Raw genomic sequence first — 12,197 nt, forward strand, 5'->3', positions numbered from 1 at the left:
AGAGATGAGTCCCTTTGAAGTGTACGGCCACATATGTTTTTTGCCCAATATTTTATTCTTTTTTAATCCATATAATTCAACCCTAAGCCCTAGTTGAAACACTATAAAAGGAACATGATACTCTCACTCATCCAATTAATGTCAACTTGACTATTCAACCAAACCTAGATGAGAGAGTTCCTTCCTTAGTATTTTCTCACCTCCTTCATTGTTCTTCACCATTCGAACCTTGAGTGATGAGTGCCATGCCCACACATAGCAAGTCAAGTACTCAGTCATAGTGAGTAAGACGGTGGTAACCAAACCCGGAGGAGAGAAAGAGATCTAGGTTCACATCTTGATAATGCTCTGCTACAGAAAGGAATCAAGGGCTAGAGATCTAGAATGGAAGGAGTCATTATATTCTGTTGCAATCAATGTAAGGTTTTCTTAAACCCTTATGTGCTTATTTCATTGTTTTAGAGAATTCATATTTAGGATGTTAATGAAACATACTTGTTAGTAAATCTAGATCCTGGTAAAATATTCCCAACACAGTACTATTGACCATAATATTAGTCTATACTCGGTACTCTAGTCGTACTGATGTGATAATGTCAATCAATACTTATGCCAAATATACACTCATCAGTATCTAATATAACTCTACGTATACTGATATCACTATTTCAATGTAATCTAACAGGCATTTCATAAACATGCACGCTAAATATGTAATCACATACAAATATCATTATACTAATCTTACCTTGATTCCGAATTCAGGTGTTCCGGTCAACCTAAGTAGAACTAATGCTCGACGGTTCACAGGCCCCTAAGTCACAACATACGCAAAACTGATAAGTTATACGCTAAATCACTTTTCGAGGACTTAAACTTGAAACTAAAAGTTTCCCTATCGATAAATAGCATGGCAAAGCCCTACGTATCGAAGAAACACGAGAAAAACAACGAAACGGGGAAACTACTGTTACGATTTTTATGTTTATTACGCAAGTGTACGGAATCAAGTAGTATCTCACGCAAGTGAGGTCGAACCACAGAGAATTGGATTAAATACTACTAAATTATACTTATGATTCTATTTGGTAAAATAATAAGTTTGCAATTTGAAAGTAAATAACTCAGAAAATTAAAGAGAAAATAAACGAAGATTAATCAAGATGAGAGATTAGGGAGGTGAATCCTGTTGATAAGCTACCAAAGTTAATACCTAATTGCTATCCTTATCTCAATGTGAATGACAGATTATAAATTAACCTAACTCTTTTCAGATCTTTTAGGTTCTAAATGATGTATTCTCTAATTAACTTCTTAATTAAATCAACACAAAATCAACATTAAGCAATAATCTATTAGTCACTGAGGCTATGTAAATACTTTCGCTTTACATCAAAACCTAGACTATCCAAATTTTAGCATTCTCAATTCTCACTTTTCAGATTTCGAATCGAGATCATTGAACATGTAAAAGGTGATCAAGCTTGCACATGGAATTAAACACAAATAAAGATAGTATTCACACATAAGATGAAGGAATGACAATTATTTATTAACTAGGCATAAACTTAAACAACATTCATCATCCTCCCTTATTGGGAAATTTAGTTCATAATAACTCTAGAAACATCCATGATTAATTCGGAAAAAAAAACAAACATAAAGAAGAATTTAAGGGTAAAAGAAAGAAACTAGAAGGTGATATCGCTCCGGGTCTTCAAGATAGCTTTCTCTCCACTTGCCTCCACTATTTAGGTCTATTTTCGCTTAATTCTGACCTTCAGTGTCGTATTCCTTATATAGGGATGAGTAGTGTGCCTCCAATTGAGAGAAAAATCAAAATTAGGTCAAAACAACGACGTCCGTACCAAGTCGCGACTAGCCCTTAAGCTGGTCGCGACTACAGGCAAACCTCAAAAATCGAAGGTTCTACCAAACCTCGAAGTCGCGACCAGGAAAAAGGGTCGTGACCTGGCTCTCATGAAGTCGCGACTACTGTAGCTTCTGGAACCGAATTTTCTAACTTTTTTTTTTTTAGTTTATCCCGCTTTTCGCCATTTGACTGAATTTGAACTTTAACACTCCGAGACCCTGAAATAATAAAAATCAAGCGTAAAACTGCTCCAAAAGATATCAATAGACGAGATAATGCTAACTTTAAAGACCCGAAACATAGGCTAATTATAACCTAACAAAATCCCCTAAACTAGATTCTTACTCGCCCCCGAGTAAGATAAAAAAAAAAAAACTAACTACGCTATCAGATAATTACTATGCTGCTGACTCATGCTCTGTTTTCTTCCTTGCATAAACTAGAATTTTGACCCTACTAACTCTAACAATTAACTCGGATACTCAATTAATAACACTATGTACAACTGCAACAATTTATTCAAATGTGAAACATTGTTATAAAAATTTTACTCTTTCCAACAGTTCCACAATCCGATAACTCATAAGCTTGCATGCTTACCTTTCTCCACTAATGTTGACAGTATTCTTTGGAATCATTAGGTCTTTTAAAGGCTTAAGTATAATTGCTCAGATATTCAGGGATAGACAAAAGATAATTTTTGGCTCAACATATCATAAGCACACAAATAGAACCCACAAGCTTCTTACTTTTCTTTTTCAATACCCATAATGTTCCCAAGTTTACCAAGATTGAGAGAAGACATCTCTATTATTTCCCAACATCACTGAAATCATTTTTTTTTTTGAACACATATTTTTTTTACTTTTTCATTGTGTTGTTTTTTTCTCTTTTTTTAGTGACATGGAATTACACAATTTTTTTCTTCTCAATCTTACAAGTTTTTCTACCTCTCACTATTTCCTCACACTAAATGTTTCTCCTCCCCCAAACTAATCATGTAGCTTATGATATCATAGATAACATGGTGAAGAAAAATTAATAGTGTGGTTGCAAAATTTTCAAATCAATGGGTGAAAAACATAACAGGTTAGGCTCAAAAGGTTAACTAGGGATACACCTTATTATGGTAGGCTTGAAATGCTCAAACTATCAAACAAATGCCTAGGTCATATTTCAGTTGAACACTATCAAGGATTTCGCCTCAAAAGAATAAACATGCAAGTTCTAAGCTATCCTATCAATCTTACCACAAACCATAGTAAAACAATTATAATAATTTTCACAGATTGAATATTTGCAGAAAAACATAGGTTTCAAAACATCCGTACTAATCCAAAGAGTTAACAAAATCAAGCACACAGTTATTTTACAGTTTCAGATCACATCGCACTAATCAGCAGTATACAACTATCATCAAGCTTATTGCCATTCCTTGACTAAAACAAAAAAACTAAAACAGAAAATTAAAATGCAGAAATTAAAGTGCAGAATTTAAAATTTTTGAAGTCTCTCCCCCCAAACTAAATATGACATTGTCCCCAATGTGTACAGTAATATGCAGAGAAAAGAAACTTACCTGAGACCCTCTCAGAAAGGGTTGGGTGGTGGCGGCTGGTCATAAGGATAGAACCGAGGAGGTTATGCCAAATAGTTCGGGTCATCAATCCCAATGTTCATTCTGTTGATAAGAGAGTTAAGTTGCTGAACTTGTCCCTCATCATAGACACTCCTCTGCACCATGTATTGTTGCAAGTGGTTGTTCTGCTGAATTATATAACTCAGCTGTGCATGAGTGTATTGTGTTGTAGGATCGATAGGCCCGTGCAATTGTAGGGGCTGCTCCTCTTCTTCTTCAACACTAGGCTCGCGTTCCTCTTTCAGCCTGTTGACAAAGGCAATGTCCATCTTGCGAAGTGGCAACATCGTGTTGTCATACTCTAATTGGGGAACTTCATATGCCCCGCAGAGTTCTGTGATCACTCCCGCCAAACCAAGACCACCTCACGTGGCTCCTTACACGAGCTGCTCAATGCTTTGCCTTATGACTTGTCCAATGTTAATGTTGTACCCCTTCATTATGGCGTACACATATTTCAGGCGATCCATTTGGACATTGGAAAAGTGCTTATTTGGCACTAACCGAGCACTTACAAAGTACAGCCATGTTTTTGCCACCGGGTTCAGCTCACACCGGTATAGGATATTGGGGGACCCTTCTGTGCCATCATTGTCATGAAACCTCAACCCCGGAAATCCCACTGTCTCCGCCACATCCACCATATCAAACTGCTCTTCCTCCTCAATAATTCGGAGGCGTTGTTCTTCCCTAGTGTAATCTTGGACAGAGAACATCACATTAAATGCATCAGCAGTAGCAGGAACTTTTTTCCCACGCACTTTCACTTCCCCATTCCGGCGGTCGGGCCAATTTGCAAGAAATTCACAAGCCATAGTAACATTAGCCCGACTCCGAGCATCCACAAAACTTCCCCACTTCATTCTTTCTATTTGAGCTTTGATTGTTTCAAATCGAGGTTGACGCCTCAAAGGATTCTCGGGGAATTCAATACCCCGATCATCAATATAAGCCCTATTCTTTAGCCTCATGAAGCGATTTTGGGCCTCAATGTTTCCAAAGCGGGTCCTATCAAAACCCGTTGGTGGTGGGTTTGAAGACGAACCCTCCTCTACATTCCTAGTCCTCTTAGGTGCCATATTTTTTTTTTCGAAAACTTTTTTCCTTTTTTTTTTCCTTTTTTTTCTTTTTTTTTTCTCTGTTTTTTTTTTCTTTCAAAAAAATTGGGCAGCACCTCCCCTTAATTTTTTTCTCTATCCCAAAAAATAGAAAATCACTCAAACAATAATCTCAAATACTCAATACAATAATGACAACCCAATATCAACAATATTTTGCACAATACACAATTAGACCACCCAAAATCTAAAAAAAAAATTAATCAAATTCTTAAAAGATCGAAGAAAGTGATACTTACAAACCCGAAAAAGCTTTACTCCACCTCCATTGTTGAATGTTCTTGAAAGCTTGAGGTGGAAGATAAAGACAATGATGATTTTCAGAATTGGGGTGTTAGGGTGATTTTTGGTATGGGTTTTGATGATATGTGTAGATTATTGAGTGAAATTGGGTTTTTGAATGGATTGGGTTTAAGAAATTTGAGAAAAGATAAAGATTGAAGATTGGAGATGAAAAATTGAAATTTTGAGATGGAAAGGGGTAGGGTTCGGCTGAGAGGATTTGAAATTTGAAATTTTTGGTGTAGGGTTGAATGAGGGGGAAAAATTTGAATTTATAGAAAATACGTGAGCAAGTCGCGACTTGGCCAAAGGCTAGTCGCGACTAGCTTACGATCAAATTATGTGCTTCTCTGGAAAATTGGGAAGTCGCGATTGGGGTCGCGACTTGGCCAAAGGCAGGTCGCGGCCACTGGAGCAAAAAAAATTCACGAGTTTCTGTAAAAGTCCAGGTCGCGACCATGGTCGCGACTTGAAAAATAGGTCGCGACCTAGGAAACCTCAGGTCGCGACCACTGGGCTCCAAGTCGATTTTTTTTTCACGCTTTTCACGATTCAATTAAAAAGAAATAATGTCTGGTACTAATCTAAAAATTGAAAATACTAAAAATACTAAAGCATACTAAAAACATAATCAAAAAGTCTGAAAGATTAAAGAAAACACTTGGGTTGCCTCCCAAGAGCGCTGTCTTTATCGTCATATAGCCGGACGCTGAGCCTTGTGCTTCAAAGTGGCGCCAGAATCATGGCGGACTTGGCTTGGTCAAATTGACCTCCTAAGTAAAGCTTTAAACACTGTCCATTAACTTTGAAAGTTGCTGGACCAACACCTTTTAACTCCACCGCTCCATAAGGAAACACCTTGACCACTGTGAATGGTCCTGACCACCTTGACTTCAGCTTCCCAGGAAACAGTTTCAACCTTGAATTAAAGAGTAACACTTGCTGCCCTGGTTGAAACTCCTTCCGTACTAGACCTTGATCGTGCCACTTCTTAGTTCTCTCCTTGTATATTTTTGCGTTTTCATAGGCTTCGTTTCGAAACTCCTCTAACTCATTCAGCTGTAACAATCTTTTCTCCCCTGCAGCTTTTAGTTCCATGTTAAGAGTCTTCATGGCCCAAAAAGCTTTATGCTCTAACTCCACCGGTAGATGACAAGCCTTTCCAAACACCAACCGATATGGGGACATGCCAATCGGTGTTTTGAAAGCAGTTTTATATGCCCACAATGCATCATCTAATTTTCTTGACCAATCTTTCCTTGATCTTTGCACTGTTTTCTCTAGAATCATTTTGATCTCCCGATTAGAAATTTCGGCTTGGCCATTACTTTGGGGATGGTATGGTAAAGCAGTTCGATGTAGGACACCATATCTTGAAAGAAGTGCTTCAATCTGCTTGTTGCAGAAGTGACTCCCTTCATCGCTTACTATTGCTCGAGGAGTACCAAACCGAGTAAAGATGTTCTTTTGTAGGAAGCGAAGAACTGTCTTACCATCATTCTGGGGTGTAGCTGCAGCTTCGACCCATTTAGACACATAATCGATGGCCAAAAGAATGTACTAATTGCTAAAGGATGAAGGAAAAGGACCCATGACGTCTATTCCCCACACATCAAACAATTCAACTTCTAAAATTCCTGTTAAAGGCATCTTGTTTCTTCTTGAGATATTATCTGTTCGTTGACAACGATCACATGCCTTTACAAAGGTAGTAGCATCCTTGAATAGCGTTGGCCAAAAGAATCCACTTTGCAACACCTTCGCAGCCGTTCTGTTTCCACTAAAATGTCCTCCACATGGTAAAGCATGACAATGATTTAGGATAGAATACATCTCCTCTTCAGGCACACATCTCCTAATTATCTGATCGGCGCAGTGCTTGTAGAGGATTGACTCTTCCCAATAATAATGTTTCACCTCAGAAAAGAACTTCTTCAATTGTTGACGTGAAAGCTCGGGAGGGGTTATTTTTGCAGCCAAGAAATTAACATAGTCAGCATACCATGGTACCATCAGGTTTTCCCTCACACTAAAGAGTTGTTCATCAGGAAATTGCTCATTTATTTGTACCTCCTTTGTATTCTGACTCTCTTCCAGCTCTAATCTTGACAAGTGGTCTGCTACCAGGTTTTCGGTGCCCTTCTTATCTTTTATCTCTAAGTCAAACTCTTGAAGTAGAAGTACCCACCGAATCGAGTCTCGGCTTTGCATCCTTCTTGGTCATAAGGTATTTGATTGCTGAATGATCTGTGTAAACAATTACCTTATTTCCAATCAGGTAGGATCAGAATTTGTCACAAGCAAACACTATTGCCAGCATTTCTTTCTCTGTAGTGGCGTAATTTAATTGAGCATCATTCAGAGTTCTACTAGCATAGTAGATTGTGTGGAATACTCTGTCAACTCTTTGACCCAAGACCGCTCCAATGGCATAGTCACTTGCGTCGCACATCAACTCAAACGACAACTCCCAATTTGGTGAAGTTACTATCGGTGCTGTAATCAATCTCTCCTTTAGAACCTTGAAAGCTTTTAAACAATCATCTCCAAACTCAAATGGAACACCATTGACAAGTAAGCTAGACAAAGGTTTTGAGATCTTGGAGAAGTCCTTGATAAATCTGCGGTAGAAGCCAGCATATCCAAGGAAACTCCTCACTCCTTTTACAGAAATTGGAGGTGGCAAATTCTCTATTGTTGAGACTTTGGCCTTATCCACCTCAATTCCTGCCTTTGAAATTTTGTGCCCAAGAACAATTCCTTCTGTTACCATAAAGTGGCACTTCTCCCAGTTTAACACCAAGTTAGACTTCTCGCACCTAGTTAGCACTTTTTCCAAATTTTCCAAACAATGATCGAAGGAAGAACCAAAAACCGAGAAATCATCCATAAAGATTTCAATACAAGATTCAATCAAGTCTGAAAAGATAGCCATCATACACCTTTGAAAAGTAGCAGGGGCGTTGCACAAGCCAAATGGCATTCTTCTGAAAGCAAAGGTACCGTAGGGACATGTGAATGTAGTCTTCTCCTGATCTTCAGGTGCTATAGCTATCTGGTGGTAGCCAGAATATCCATCAAGAAAGCAAGAATATTCTTGCCCCGCCAATCATGTCTAGCATTTGATCAATGGAGGGCAAAGGGAAGTGATCTTTTCGTGTTGCTTTGTTGAGTTTCCCGTAATCGATGCGAGATCCTCCAACCAAAGGATCGTTCTTGTAGGAATCAATTCATTCTTTTTATTCTTGATCACGGTCATTCCACCTTTCTTTGGAACCACTTGCACCGGCTAACCCACTTACTATCTGAAATAGGATAAGCAACTCCAGCATCCAACCACTTAACTACTTCTTTTCTGACAACTTCTTTCACGGGTGGATTGAGTCTTCGTTGAGCGCCAATTGTCGGTTTGGCATTGTCTTCCATGAGAATTCGATGCATCACTGTTGAAGGACTGATTCCTTTGACATCACCTAGTGTCCAAGCGATGGCCTTATTATGAGCTCGGAGTACCCTCGAAGTCTATCGGTTTCCACATCGGAGAGAAGTTTAAACACCATCGGGTGACTTTTTATCTTGACCCAAAAACTCATACCACAAGTGACTGGGAAGCACCTTCAATTCAAGTTCTGGAGGCTTTTCAGTAGATGGCTTTAGCTCTTTTGGAACTGCTCCCAATTCCTCAAAATATCTTCTGTTCAAGGGCCCATAGGAATCAAGCCACTTCACGTAACCCATGACCTCTTATCCCTCTTGCTCCGTCAATTCATCTTCGGTTAAACTTAGTTCAAGAGGATCATCTAGCAGATTTTTCTCACCCACAATTTCATCAATCAAGTCAATGAAGAAACAGTTATCACTTGCCTTTGGGTACGTCATAGCCTTTAGCACATTAAAGACCACTTCTTCTCCTTGGACTCTCAACTTTAATTCACCCTTCTGAACATCGATCAAGGCTTGGCCAGTTGCCAAGAATGGTCTCCCAGGAATGATTGGGACATTGCTATCTTCTTCCATATCCAAAATGATGAAATCAGCTGGAAAGATGAACTTGTCAACTTTAACTAACACATCCTCAATGACTCCTCTAGGATGGGCTAGTGATCGGTCCGCCAATTGGAGAGTTACTGTTGTTGGCTTTGCTTCACCCAGCTGCAATCTTTTAAACACTGATAGAGGCATCAAGTTAATGCTGGCTCCCAAGTCACAAAGTGCATTTATTCCTTCAATTCTCCTGATAGTACAAGGAATAGTGAAACTCCCTGGATCTCTGAGTTTGGGAGGGAGTTTCTTCTGTAGAATGGCGCTGCACTCTTCAGTTAGAGCCACTGTCTCATAATCCTCCATCTTTCTCTTCTTTGACAGAATTTCCTTCATAAACTTCACATAACTTGGCATCTGCTCTAAAGCTTCAGCAAAGGGAATGTTAATGTGAAGTCTTTTGAAGACTTCTAAGAATTTGGTGAACTGCTTGTCTAGGCTTGAATTTCTAAGCCTTTGAGGGTAGGGTATTTTCACATGGTGATCACTATTAATTGGTGGAGACTGTTGTGGTTGTGTTGGGCTGTCAGTAGCCTTCTCTGATGTGGGTGTTGGTGTTGGCATTGGTTGAGCTTCGTTCTCCTTTTCTCCATTCGCTAGTTGTGGCATTTCAGGACCATCATAATTTTTACCGCTTCTCAGGGTAATTGCTTTGCAGTTTTCTTTGGGGTTTACTTCAGTTGTGCTAGGCAGATTCCCTTGAGGACGGGTTGCTACTTGAGTTGCTAGTTAGCCCATCTGTGTCTGCAGGTCTTTGATTGAAGATCAGTTTCATTCATGAATTGAAGCAATAAATCTGTTTGCAAACTAGAATTTCCACCAGAGGTTTGTTGCTGATTAAACTATTGGTTCTGATTCTGGTTCTGATTTCGTTGCTGATAGAACCCACTGTTTCTTCGGTTATTACCCTAGTTAAACCCATCATTATTGTTGTTATTCTGTGAATAATTTCCAATGGCTTTAGCTTCATCCATTGGCAAATCATCCACATCTGCTTGACACTCTGAAAAGTGATGACTTCCTCCACATAACTCACAAACAACTTGGGCTTGTTTAGCTTGCCCTGCAATTAGCTTTGTCAATGCCTCAACCTGAGCTGTCAACTTTGTGATGGCATCAACCTCTAACACACCAGCTACCTTCTTTGATTGACTCCTTTCAGTTGGCCACTGCTGATTGTTTAGAGCCATCTCCTCCAATAGATCATAAGCCTCATTAGCACTCTTTCTCATAAAGGCTCCACCAGCTGCTGCATCTATTAGAGTTCTAGTGTTTCCTACCAACCCATTGTAGAAGTTGTGGACCAACATCCACTTCTCTATACCATGATGAGGGCACTTTCTGATCAGATCTTTAAACCTCTCCCAAGCCTCATGGAGAGATTCATTATCTTGTTGGCAGAAGTTGTTAATTTCTCCTCTCAGCTTTGCAGACTTGGCTGGAGGAAAGAACTTTGACAAGAATTTCGTTGCCAGATCATTCCAGGTGGCAATAGAGTTGGGTGGCAAGGAGTTTAGCCAACTCTTGGCTCGTTCTCTAAGAGAGAATGGGAACAGTCTTAGTCGAATAGCATCATCACTAACTCCACTAACTTTAAAAGTTTCACAAAGTTCCATGAAGTTAGAGAGATGCAGGTTAGGATCTTCGAAGGGAGGCCACCAAACGGGCGAAGACTGCACCATTTGAAGTATGGCAGGTTTGATCTCAAAGTTGTTCGCATCCACTGCCGGTGGCCTGATACATGACTGCACTCCCGTCAGAGTAGGGAGAATATAATCTCTCAAGCTGCGGCCATTAGCTTGATCTTCCACGGCGCCACCATTATTACCGTTATTACCTCCGTTGTTTGCAGCATTAGCATTCACATTAGCAGCCATGATTTCTGAAGTTTCAGCAGTTGCTGAAACTCCTTCTTGCCTCTTGTTCTTTCGGTTTCTCCTACAAGTTTTCTCGATTTCAGGATCAACTGGTAATATGACAGCGTGTCCTTGACGACGCATACACTTAGGATTCCTGAAATGGATCACGAAAATATTGCAAGAAAAAGGTTAGAAAAATCAGCAAGAGAAAAATATACCAAAGTAGAAGTTAGTATAATTTTGTGTAATATTAATCTTTAAACAATTCCCCGGCAACGGCGCCAAAAACTTGTTACGATTTTTATGTTTATTACGCAAGTGTACGCAATCAAGTAGTATCTCACGCAAGTGAGGTCGAACCACAAAGAATTGGATTAAATACTACTAAATTATACTTATGATTCTATTTGGTAAAATAATAAGTTTGCAATTTGAAAGTAAATAACTCAGAAAATTAAAGAGAAAATAAACAAAGATTAATCAAGATGAGAGATTAGGGAGGTGAATCCTGTTGATAAGCTACCAAAGTTAATACCTAATTGCTATCCTTATCTCAATGTGAATGACAGATTATAAATTAACCTAACTCTTTTCAGATCTTTTAGGTTCTAAATGATGTATTCTCTAATTAACTTCTTAATTAAATCAACACAAAATCAGCATTAAGCAATAATCTATCACTGAGGCTATGTAAATACTTTCGTTTCACATCAAAACCTAGACTATTTAAATTTTAGCATTCTCAATTCTCACTTTTCAGATTTCGAATTGAGATCATTGAACATGTAAAAGGTGATCAAGCTTGCACATGGAATTAAACACAAATAAAGATAGTATTCACACATAAGATGAATGAATGGTAATTATTTATTAACTAGGCATAAACTTAAACAACATTCATCATCCTCCCTTATTGGGAAATTTAGTTCATAATAACTCTAAAAACATCCATGATTAATTTAGAAACAAAAACAAACATAAAGAAGAATTTAAGGGTAAAAGAAAGAAACTAGAAGGTGATATCGCTCCGGGTCTTCAAGATAGCTTTCTCTCCACTTGCCTCCACTATTTAGGTCTATTTCCGCTTAATTCTGACCTTCAGTGTCGTATTCCTTATATAGGGATGAGTAGTGTGCCTCCAATTGAGAGAAAAATCAAAATTAGGTCAAAACCACGACGTCCGTACCAAGTCGCGACTAGCCCTTAAGCTGGTCGCGACTACAGGCAAACCTCAAAAATCGAAGGTTCTGCCAAACCTCGAAGTTGCGACCAGGGTCGCGACCTGGCTCTCATGAAGTCGCGACTACTGTAGCTTCTGGAACCGAATTTTCCAACTTTTTTTTCAGTTTATCCTAGTTTTTCGCCATTTGACTGAATTTGAACTT

The 12,197-nt window shown here is 38.9% G+C and overlaps 1 non-coding gene across 1 annotated transcript; it reads left to right on the top strand.

Annotated features, from left to right (window-relative positions):
- Positions 1–10,273: 10,273 nt before the first annotated feature.
- On the top strand, positions 10,274–10,380 carry LOC115721637 (small nucleolar RNA R71). The gene has a single exon (XR_004012644.1). It is a non-coding gene; the product is annotated as a small nucleolar RNA R71 (small nucleolar RNA).
- The last annotated feature ends 1,817 nt before the right edge of the window (positions 10,381–12,197 follow it).

This window comes from Cannabis sativa, unplaced genomic scaffold (genome assembly GCF_029168945.1).
Source record: "Cannabis sativa cultivar Pink pepper isolate KNU-18-1 unplaced genomic scaffold, ASM2916894v1 Contig1, whole genome shotgun sequence".
NCBI lineage: Eukaryota > Viridiplantae > Streptophyta > Magnoliopsida > Rosales > Cannabaceae > Cannabis > Cannabis sativa.